Source organism: Panthera pardus, unplaced genomic scaffold (assembly GCF_024362965.1).
Source record: "Panthera pardus isolate Hobbes unplaced genomic scaffold, ASM2436296v1 HiC_scaffold_16, whole genome shotgun sequence".
Lineage (NCBI taxonomy): Eukaryota > Metazoa > Chordata > Mammalia > Carnivora > Felidae > Panthera > Panthera pardus.
This window is the reverse complement of record NW_026526721.1, coordinates 97,620,853-97,629,307: the sequence shown is the minus strand read 5'-3', so window position 1 is coordinate 97,629,307 and position 8,455 is coordinate 97,620,853. Positions and strand designations below refer to the sequence as shown.

Sequence of the window (8,455 nt, the reverse complement as noted above, 5' to 3'; positions counted from 1 at the left end):
CGGGCTTTGTGCTGAAAGTGTAGAGCCTGCTTGGGATTCTCTCTCTCCCTCTCTCTCTACCAATCCCCTGCTCATGACTCTCTCTCTCTTTCTCTTTCTCAAAATAAATAAATAAACATTTAAAAAACATACACAAAAAAAGAAAACTTATACATAAATGCTTATGTAGCAACTTTATTTGTGATTGTCCCAAACTGGAACCAACCCATATATCCCTCCACTGGGAAGCAGATAAAATAATGGTGGTACATTTACATAACAGGAAACCAATCAGCAGTAAGAAAGAACTACTGATACATACAACAGTCTTTTTAAATCTCAAAAGCATTATGCTTAGTGAAATAAGCCAGAGTCAAAAAGGTACATATTCTGTAATTCCACTTATGTTACATTCTCTCAGAGGCAAAATATGGGGGAATAAAAACCAAGGCTGGGGATCCGGTAGTTAGTAGTTAACTATCAGGGGTAAGTTGAATTTTGGAGGATGGAACTTTTTCAATATTTTGTTCTATATCTGGGTTGTGATTGTGGTTTCATGACTGTATGTTTTGGTTTTTTTCAAAAGCATACAATTTTAGAGGCTGGAACTTTTTCAATATTTTGTTTTATATCTAGATTTTGGTTATGGTTTCATGACCATATGCTGTTTACAAAAAACACTCAGAACTGTACAACAAAAGGATGAAATAAAAAACTTAAAAAAAAGGGTAAATTTTACAGGATGTAAATTTTACCTTAAATAAAGAAAATGGGAAAAAAAGAAAAAACACATTAGTTTGACCCCTGAATATTCAAGACTGATTATGACTATAAAAAGTGAGTGGTGCTGGGTGGCTCAGTCTGTTAAGTGTCCAACTCTTGGTTTCAGCTCAGGTCATGATCTCATGTTCATGAGTTCAAGACCCATGTTGGTCTCTGCACTGGCATTGCGGAGCTTACTTGGGACTCTCTCTCTCTCTTCCTCTCTTTCTGTCTCTGTTCCTCCCCACCCCCCTTGTGCTCTCTCTTTCTCAAAATAAATAAACTTAAAAAATTTTTAAATTAAAAACAGTGAGCCTATTATATAACCCATAAAAGTATTAAAACTGCAATTAAAGCATTTTTTAAAATCATCCATAGTCCTGCCATCCCGAGATGTCACATTCTTTTATGTAGTGTCTATGTACACATTTTAAACAGAAACATATCCATAATCATTTTACATTTGTACATTATTCCATTTAACTAAAGTATAACTGACTTAACCTTTCCTTATTAATGGACATTTGGACCACATTATAATGTTTTAGCATGATAAGCAAAACTCCATTCAACATCTTGATATACATACTCATTTTTTCTTTTGATTTTTTTCACTTGGGCTAAATTTCAATGCATGGAATTACAGCAAGGAGCACTTAATTTTTCTTCACCAGTTTGATCATTTTTCCAAAAAGATTTTTGCTTATTTTCCACCCCGATAACAGAAATTAGTGCAATTTTATAATATCTCATATCCACTAATATATATGTTATATATGTAAAATTTTCAACTTAATATATGTAAAATGTGGTATTTTGCTTTAATTTCCATTGTTCATTTGTATCACTGATTACATTATTTCAAAGGTTTGTTTCAAATTTCAAATCCATGTGAGACATAGTTTATCCGTATCCTCTGTGCATATATACTTTTAATATATATGAACATAGCAATTTTGCCATGGATAAGTGGTATTTTCCTAATGTTTCCTAAATGTTCCTTCCAGATTCATGAAAAATTATACAGGAATCTCTAAGTAAAAGGAAGCCTTTTGTATCACTGATTACATTATTTCAAAGGTTTGTTTCAAATTTCAAATCCATGTGAGACATAGTTTATCCGTATCCTCTGTGCATATATACTTTTAATATATATGAACATAGCAATTTTGCCATGGATAAGTGGTATTTTCCTAAATGTTCTTTCCAGATTCATGAAAAATTATACAGGAATCTCTAAGTAAAAGGAAGCCAGGGACCATTGGTTTCATGGTGGCCACCATATGCTAATACTAGATGCTTAAAACTATGTGTTGGAAGGAGAGGAAGGAAAGAAGGGAAAGGAACTTACTCCCTCTATAAAGAGCCATTATAAACAAGGAGTAATCATCTTAACAGGGAGGTTCATGAGAAGTCTCTCTGTCTTTTTCTTCTCGGAATTAGGACACTTTGCCATACTTTTTCCCTTTTAAAACTTTTGCTTATTCAATTTTAAAATATACGTTTATTTCTAAGGTGAAGGTGAAGTATCATCTGTTAACTGGAATACTGGATTTCTCTTCAGGAAGATGTGACAACTCTCAATGTACTTGGTTTTGAGGGTTTCAATTGTTTATTTTGCAGAAAGGAAACAGTGCTTAAAATAGGCAAGGTTTTGCTATTATAAACCCAAACGGCCGTTTTGTTTTGATTTGTTTTTTAAACTTCCCCTCTCCTGTCATCTTACTGTGTGTGACACCAATCTTAGTCAAATGAGGTATTTTTGTTTGTCAAGTGAGATGGCAAATGTAACAGGTACATTTCTGGCAGAATAGCGGGAATAGTATTAAATCTATCTTTGACAAGGAGTAGCGACATCACAGACTGGTGGTTCCATATGAGAATTGTCCTACACAAAATCATCCTAACTCACCCCCCGCAGAATAGCTCATGAGATACTGGTGGTCCATCTGGAGCCCTCAGAGCCAGTTCTACTAATGCAGGAGGATGGTGTGTACGTGAGTGCATGGCTGGGATAATCCTGGGTCACGATCATTGGTGATGAACAGTGAAGGTTTTCAGAGAGGCCAGAATCAAAAAACGCCTCCCTTTTCACGATGACAGAGCTCTGTATGCCATTGTTACACTAAATCCCCACATACTACATGTGCAGTAACTTAATAAAATGAAAGCAAACACTATTTGGAAGATTAGCTATAAGTCACACAGAATTTGGCAGCTCCAATTTGCATTTGAATAATAAACTGTAATAAGCCCACCACATACCAAGTTTGCAGCAGACTAATAGTGGAAAATATATACTTAAGGATATTGCAATCCAGGTGACAAAGGATACAAATGAATGTTGGAGTTGGGCGTAAAACTGTCCCGTGTTTTATTTGTCGATATTTATGAAAATGTGTAACTGGTTCACGATTTCCATTTCCTGCACTGAATTACACAACAGGAACTTATCAGAGAAACCAATTAATATCGACAGTATATTCCACTGTCACAATAACTGGTGGAACGACTCAAAATAGCAAGTAGCCCTCTTGAATCTCAGGGATCTCCAGAACGACATACTTTCCAAAGTTAACCTCAAAGGTAAAGGAGAAAACAAATTGGGATTACAGGAAAGCAATCACAATAGAGAAAAAAAAAAAAATCTGAGATTAAAGGCAATGTGGCTAAAGTCTGTGGGATCAATGGTACTACCTTTAAAGAAGTTACTTGGAGGGAAAGCATGGGGAAGAGATGCAGGGATTTTTTTTTTTTTTTTTTGACATAAGTAGTGGATATTGGGAAAGATTTAGTTCATTCATGCACAGATTCATTTATTAAAACATTCATTGAATAGCTGCTGCTTCTGAGCCCTCTGGTAAGATCCTGAGATACAAAGATAAATACTATAAAAGATACATTTTGAAAAGATCTTACAAGTCAGTGGGAAAGACGATGTGTAGAGAGATGTTGTAAAATATGAAAGCCCTATAATAGAATTATGTACAAGGAAAACGTTTATAAGACTTTAAGACGGGCACCACACTCTTCTGGTTGGCTGTGCTACCTAAACTAAACCTTAAGGATGAATACATTTTGTAAACGTGATCATTTTGTTACTAGCTTCGGGAAAACAATTCACAGTGTATTTATAAACGTTCTTTATTTTAGCCCTGAGAGTCAATCACACATTTAATATTTGTGACAAAAACTATTAAGAGCACAAACATTTCCTCTTCCGTGGGCTGACTCTGAAGACCTGAACTTCGATTGACCTTTCACTGACACAATCACTTTCCTTTGTTCATTTACTGCCCAGCTGTTTGAATTGGAAGACCTGAATAAACAAGCCTGATTCTTCACCTTGGACCAGGTTAGAGCCTCCAGATAACAAGGCTCTAGTGGAAAAGGCAAAGCAGGCGTGCTTCATGTTCTCAGGATTGTAAGGTCAGGGCTGGTGATTTTTGGCAACCTCCCCCCAAAAAGAGTGTTAAGGAACTCGTTGAAATTATAAAGGACAAAATAAGAACTTTTTGGACAAAGGCTACCGGTGATTTTCACACTTTATTCTCTCAACCTTATAAAGATTATTGGTACTTTTTTGGGTTGAGAGATGTATTAAAGCAATGGTCGTGAAGTTGAAAATTACTACAATTGGAGAAATCACGACATATTCAAGAAGGCCTCTTTTTCAATTATTTTTGGTATAGGGTATTGTGTGATATGCAAGTGTCAAGTTGTGAATCCAATTAAATTGCCAAAAATCCTGGCAAGACAAAGTCCCTGTCTCAGATTACATAATTCCAGAAGACTGAAAGTCATAGAAAAGGCTGAGGTTTTAGAAGAGAAAACAGATTCCTGTGCAGCAACTTGAGAAAATTTCTGTCTACATGTTGGCATCTAGACAGTCTTCCTTATACTCGCCTAGTTAATATGAAAATATATGTCTCCCAAACCAACAAATGTCAATAAGGAACGTATCCTACTCTTCAGAGATTTCAAAAATAAAACATTTTTAAAAATAAAAATTACCCAGGACACCTGGGTGGCTCAGTCAGTTAAGCATCCGACTCTTGGTTTCCGCTCAGGTCATGATCTCACAGTTTGTGGGTCCGAGCCCTGCCTTAGGGATCCACGCTGCCAGCACAGAGCCTGCTTGGGATTCTCTCTCTCCCCCTTTCTCTGCCCTTCCCCACTAGAGCCCTCTATATCAAAATTTTAAAAATAAATAAATAAACTAAAAAAATATAGATACACTCTTATGTGGATCCTGAGAAACTTAACAGAAACCCATGGGGGAGGGGAAGGAAAAAAAAAAAAAAGAGGTTAGAGTGGGAGAGAGCCAAAGCATAAGAGACTCTTAAAAACTAAGAACAAATGAGGGTTGATGGGGGGTAGGAGGGAGGAGAGGGTGGGTGATGGGTATTGAAGAGGGCACCTTTTGGGATGAGCACTGGGTGTTGTATGGAAACAAATTTGACAATAAATTTCATATATTGAAAAAATATATATAGAGAGAGATAAAAATCACCCATTACTTCACCACAAATTTGAAGTATACTAACAAGTGAATTCCAAACACACTCACATGCACACATGCACTGAATCACCCTGAATTACACATCTCACAGCAACAACTATAAATAGGTGCAAATATTTCCAGAATATTGTCCATTTTATAAAGGTATGCACTTGAAAAAAATGGACTTTATAAAGCATAGGTCTAAATAGGTCCATCTAGACCTACCTTACTTTCTGGTTATGTACTTTACTTTGAAATCCTTTAATGATAAACAATTTTTTTTAGTCTATTTTTTTTTTTATCACAAACAAGAGTCTAACATTTTATCACAAACAAGAGTCTATTGCCATTTCACGTACAAACTTCTGGAGATCACATGTATAATGTCTAGGTAATATAGAGAAAAGATCATAGTCTTTAGAGTCATAAAACATTTTATTTCAATTAGTTATATCATTTGCAATTTAAACAATTTTGGCCAAGTAGAACCAAACTTTCATCAATAGATAGGTGGCAATAATAATCCCTTTACAGGACTGTGAAGATGGGATGAGATAAAACATACAAAATCTATTTTTTTGAAACAAAATACTAAATTTATTCAAAATGGATGAAATAGAATAATTTCAGCTATGGTTTCCATTCCATCAAAACCTATCAAAACCTTCCAAAATTTTCATAATTCAGTCCTAGAAATTCTTGGAGCTGTGAGAATTTCCTGTTAGAAATGTGACCTCTACGAAAGCTCCCAGGAAATTTCAGAAAAATATAATCTTCTGTTTTAAAAGTTGATTGATTTGCCAAATGATACAGCCAAGTTTGCTTCTCTAAATGCTTCTGATAAGGTCGGGTGCGCATGGCAGACTCTAGCTATATCTTCACAGGATGCTCCTTACTCCAACGCAAGAGTAGCTTCATTTATCATTTCACCAGCACCTGACCCGAGAATATGTGTTCCCAGTACCCTGTCCATGGATTTCTCTCCCAGAGTCTTCACCAGGCTGCCTGTGTCGGCATTGGTCTTTGCCCTGCTGTTGGCAGCAAAGGGGAACTTCCCAACTTTGTACTCTATACCCTCTTCTTTCAACTGCTCTTCTGATTTTCCAACCCAAGCAACTTCGGGGTGCATGTAAATCACAGATGGGACACAATTGTAGTCAATGTGCACAGCACCACCAGCCACTCCTTCAACACAGATAATGCCTCCATCCTCCGCTTTGTGAGCCAGCATTGGACCAGCAACCACATCGCCAATAGCATAGATATTTGGAATTTTAGTCTGGAATCTGGTATTGACTGGAATTCTACCTCCAGGCTTTAGTTCAATTCCAAACTCTTCTAGTCCCAAATTCTTAGTAAAGGGTCTTCGGTCAATGCAAACCAAGAGCACATCACACGTGATAACTTCAGTTTTACCACCAGAAGCACCTTCAATAGAAACATCATTTTTTCCATCTGATTTCTTGGTAGCACCAGTAACTTTTGTATTCAATTTAAATTTAAATCCTTGTTTTTGAAGGATGCTTTGAAAGTTTTTAGATATTTCCATATCAATTTTAACTCCACCAACATGACCTAAAAACTCAACTGCTGTCACCAAGTCTTTGCCAAACTGAACCCAATTCTACACCTATTACTCCTGCACCAATGACAACCATCTATTCTGGAACTTATTTTTTAAAGATAAAGCACCTGTAGATGACACTATTGTATCTTCATCAATCGTGATTCCAGGAATAGGAGTAACTTCTGAACCTGTAGTTATAAGAATGTTCTTGGTATCGATAACTTGAGTGCTGCCATTGGCTTTTGTAGCGGTGACCTGATTTTTGACCATTATCTTTCCATATCCATTTATGTGAACAACCTTATTCTGTTTGAATAAGTGGGCAATTCCACCAGTTAAAGCTTTTACCACTGTACTCTTCTGCTTGATCATCTTCTCTAAATTCAAGTGAACTTCAGACATTTCAAATCCCCTAGATGCAAAATCTTTTCCATTGGTCATATGGTAATAATGACAGTTATTTAATAAAGACTTACAAGGAATACAACCAACGTTCAAGCACGTTACACCAAGTGTTAAAAACTGACAACCTTCTTTGGATATGTGAGACTTGGAGTATAACTGTCTCTGGATAGCATGTTAGTGAATGTAAATGTAAATGTCAACTATTTGAGGTACTTATTCCTTTATGTTAACCATTCTTATATTGCTATAGCATGTGTTTCAGATGCTAGGCCCTGGCCAGTCTCCTGGAAATGTTTTTAGCTCTTGCTGAGTTTGTCACCTGGTACTCATATTCGGACTAAATATAATTTCAGGTCCCATTCTCTGCACTTTGTCCAGACACAGTTATCAGGGCTTTCTTTTCAGACATGAAAGTGTTTTGGCTATCTATTGCTGTGTAATAAAGCATCTCGAGGATAAATGGTTTAAAACAATAACAATTTTATCTTTGATATTTCTGTGGGCTTGCTGTGCTCAGCTGGGTGATTGTTTCTGTGTCATGAAACATGGGCTGGGCTATAGTCATCTGCGGGCTTGGTTAGGCTGGACCATCTGAGATGGTTGATCACATGACTGGCAGTAGAGGCGGGATCCCAGCAAAAACAAGTAGCCCATCTGGCCTATCAACCAGAGCACCCTCACATGGGCTCTACCTGGGTGCTCACAGTGTGGTGTCCAGCATCTAAGAAATGTTTCAAGAGTGTCATTTCAAGGTAAAGTCTTCATAAATCTAAGCCTGTAACTGGCACAGCATCTATTCTGCCATATTCTATTAATTAAGGAACTCAGTGGCCAGCTCAGAATGGGCAATCAAGTCAACCTGTCAATGGAAAGAGTGACAAAGAATTTGTGGCCATTTTTAATCCACCATGCATGGATATATAATAGCCAGATTGCAAAAATATATCATTAAAGTCCCAGATAGTGGTTGTTATATAAAGTCATTGGCTTTTAGGCGGGTATTTTTCCTCTTTTGTACATTTGTCTTTGAATTCTGCCTGAAATTGTGTAATCTTAGGATGGATTAAATCAGAGTAGATTTCCCTCTACTCCAGGACACTTTGATGACTCTTTATCCTCTTAGATCTATTTCTCCTGTCTAACACAGCATTATTTTCCTAATGAGAAAAGAAAACTGTTAGGAATAAAGTTTATCAATATCATTGAATGTAAATTCATTATTAACTCTTAGATTAATC

At 36.5% G+C, this 8,455-nt stretch overlaps 1 pseudogene; it reads right to left on the bottom strand.

Moving 5' to 3' along the window:
* Positions 1-5,957: 5,957 nt before the first annotated feature.
* On the bottom strand, positions 5,958-7,321 carry LOC109258391 (dihydrolipoyl dehydrogenase, mitochondrial-like; annotated as a pseudogene).
* Between the last annotated feature and the right edge of the window lie 1,134 nt (positions 7,322-8,455).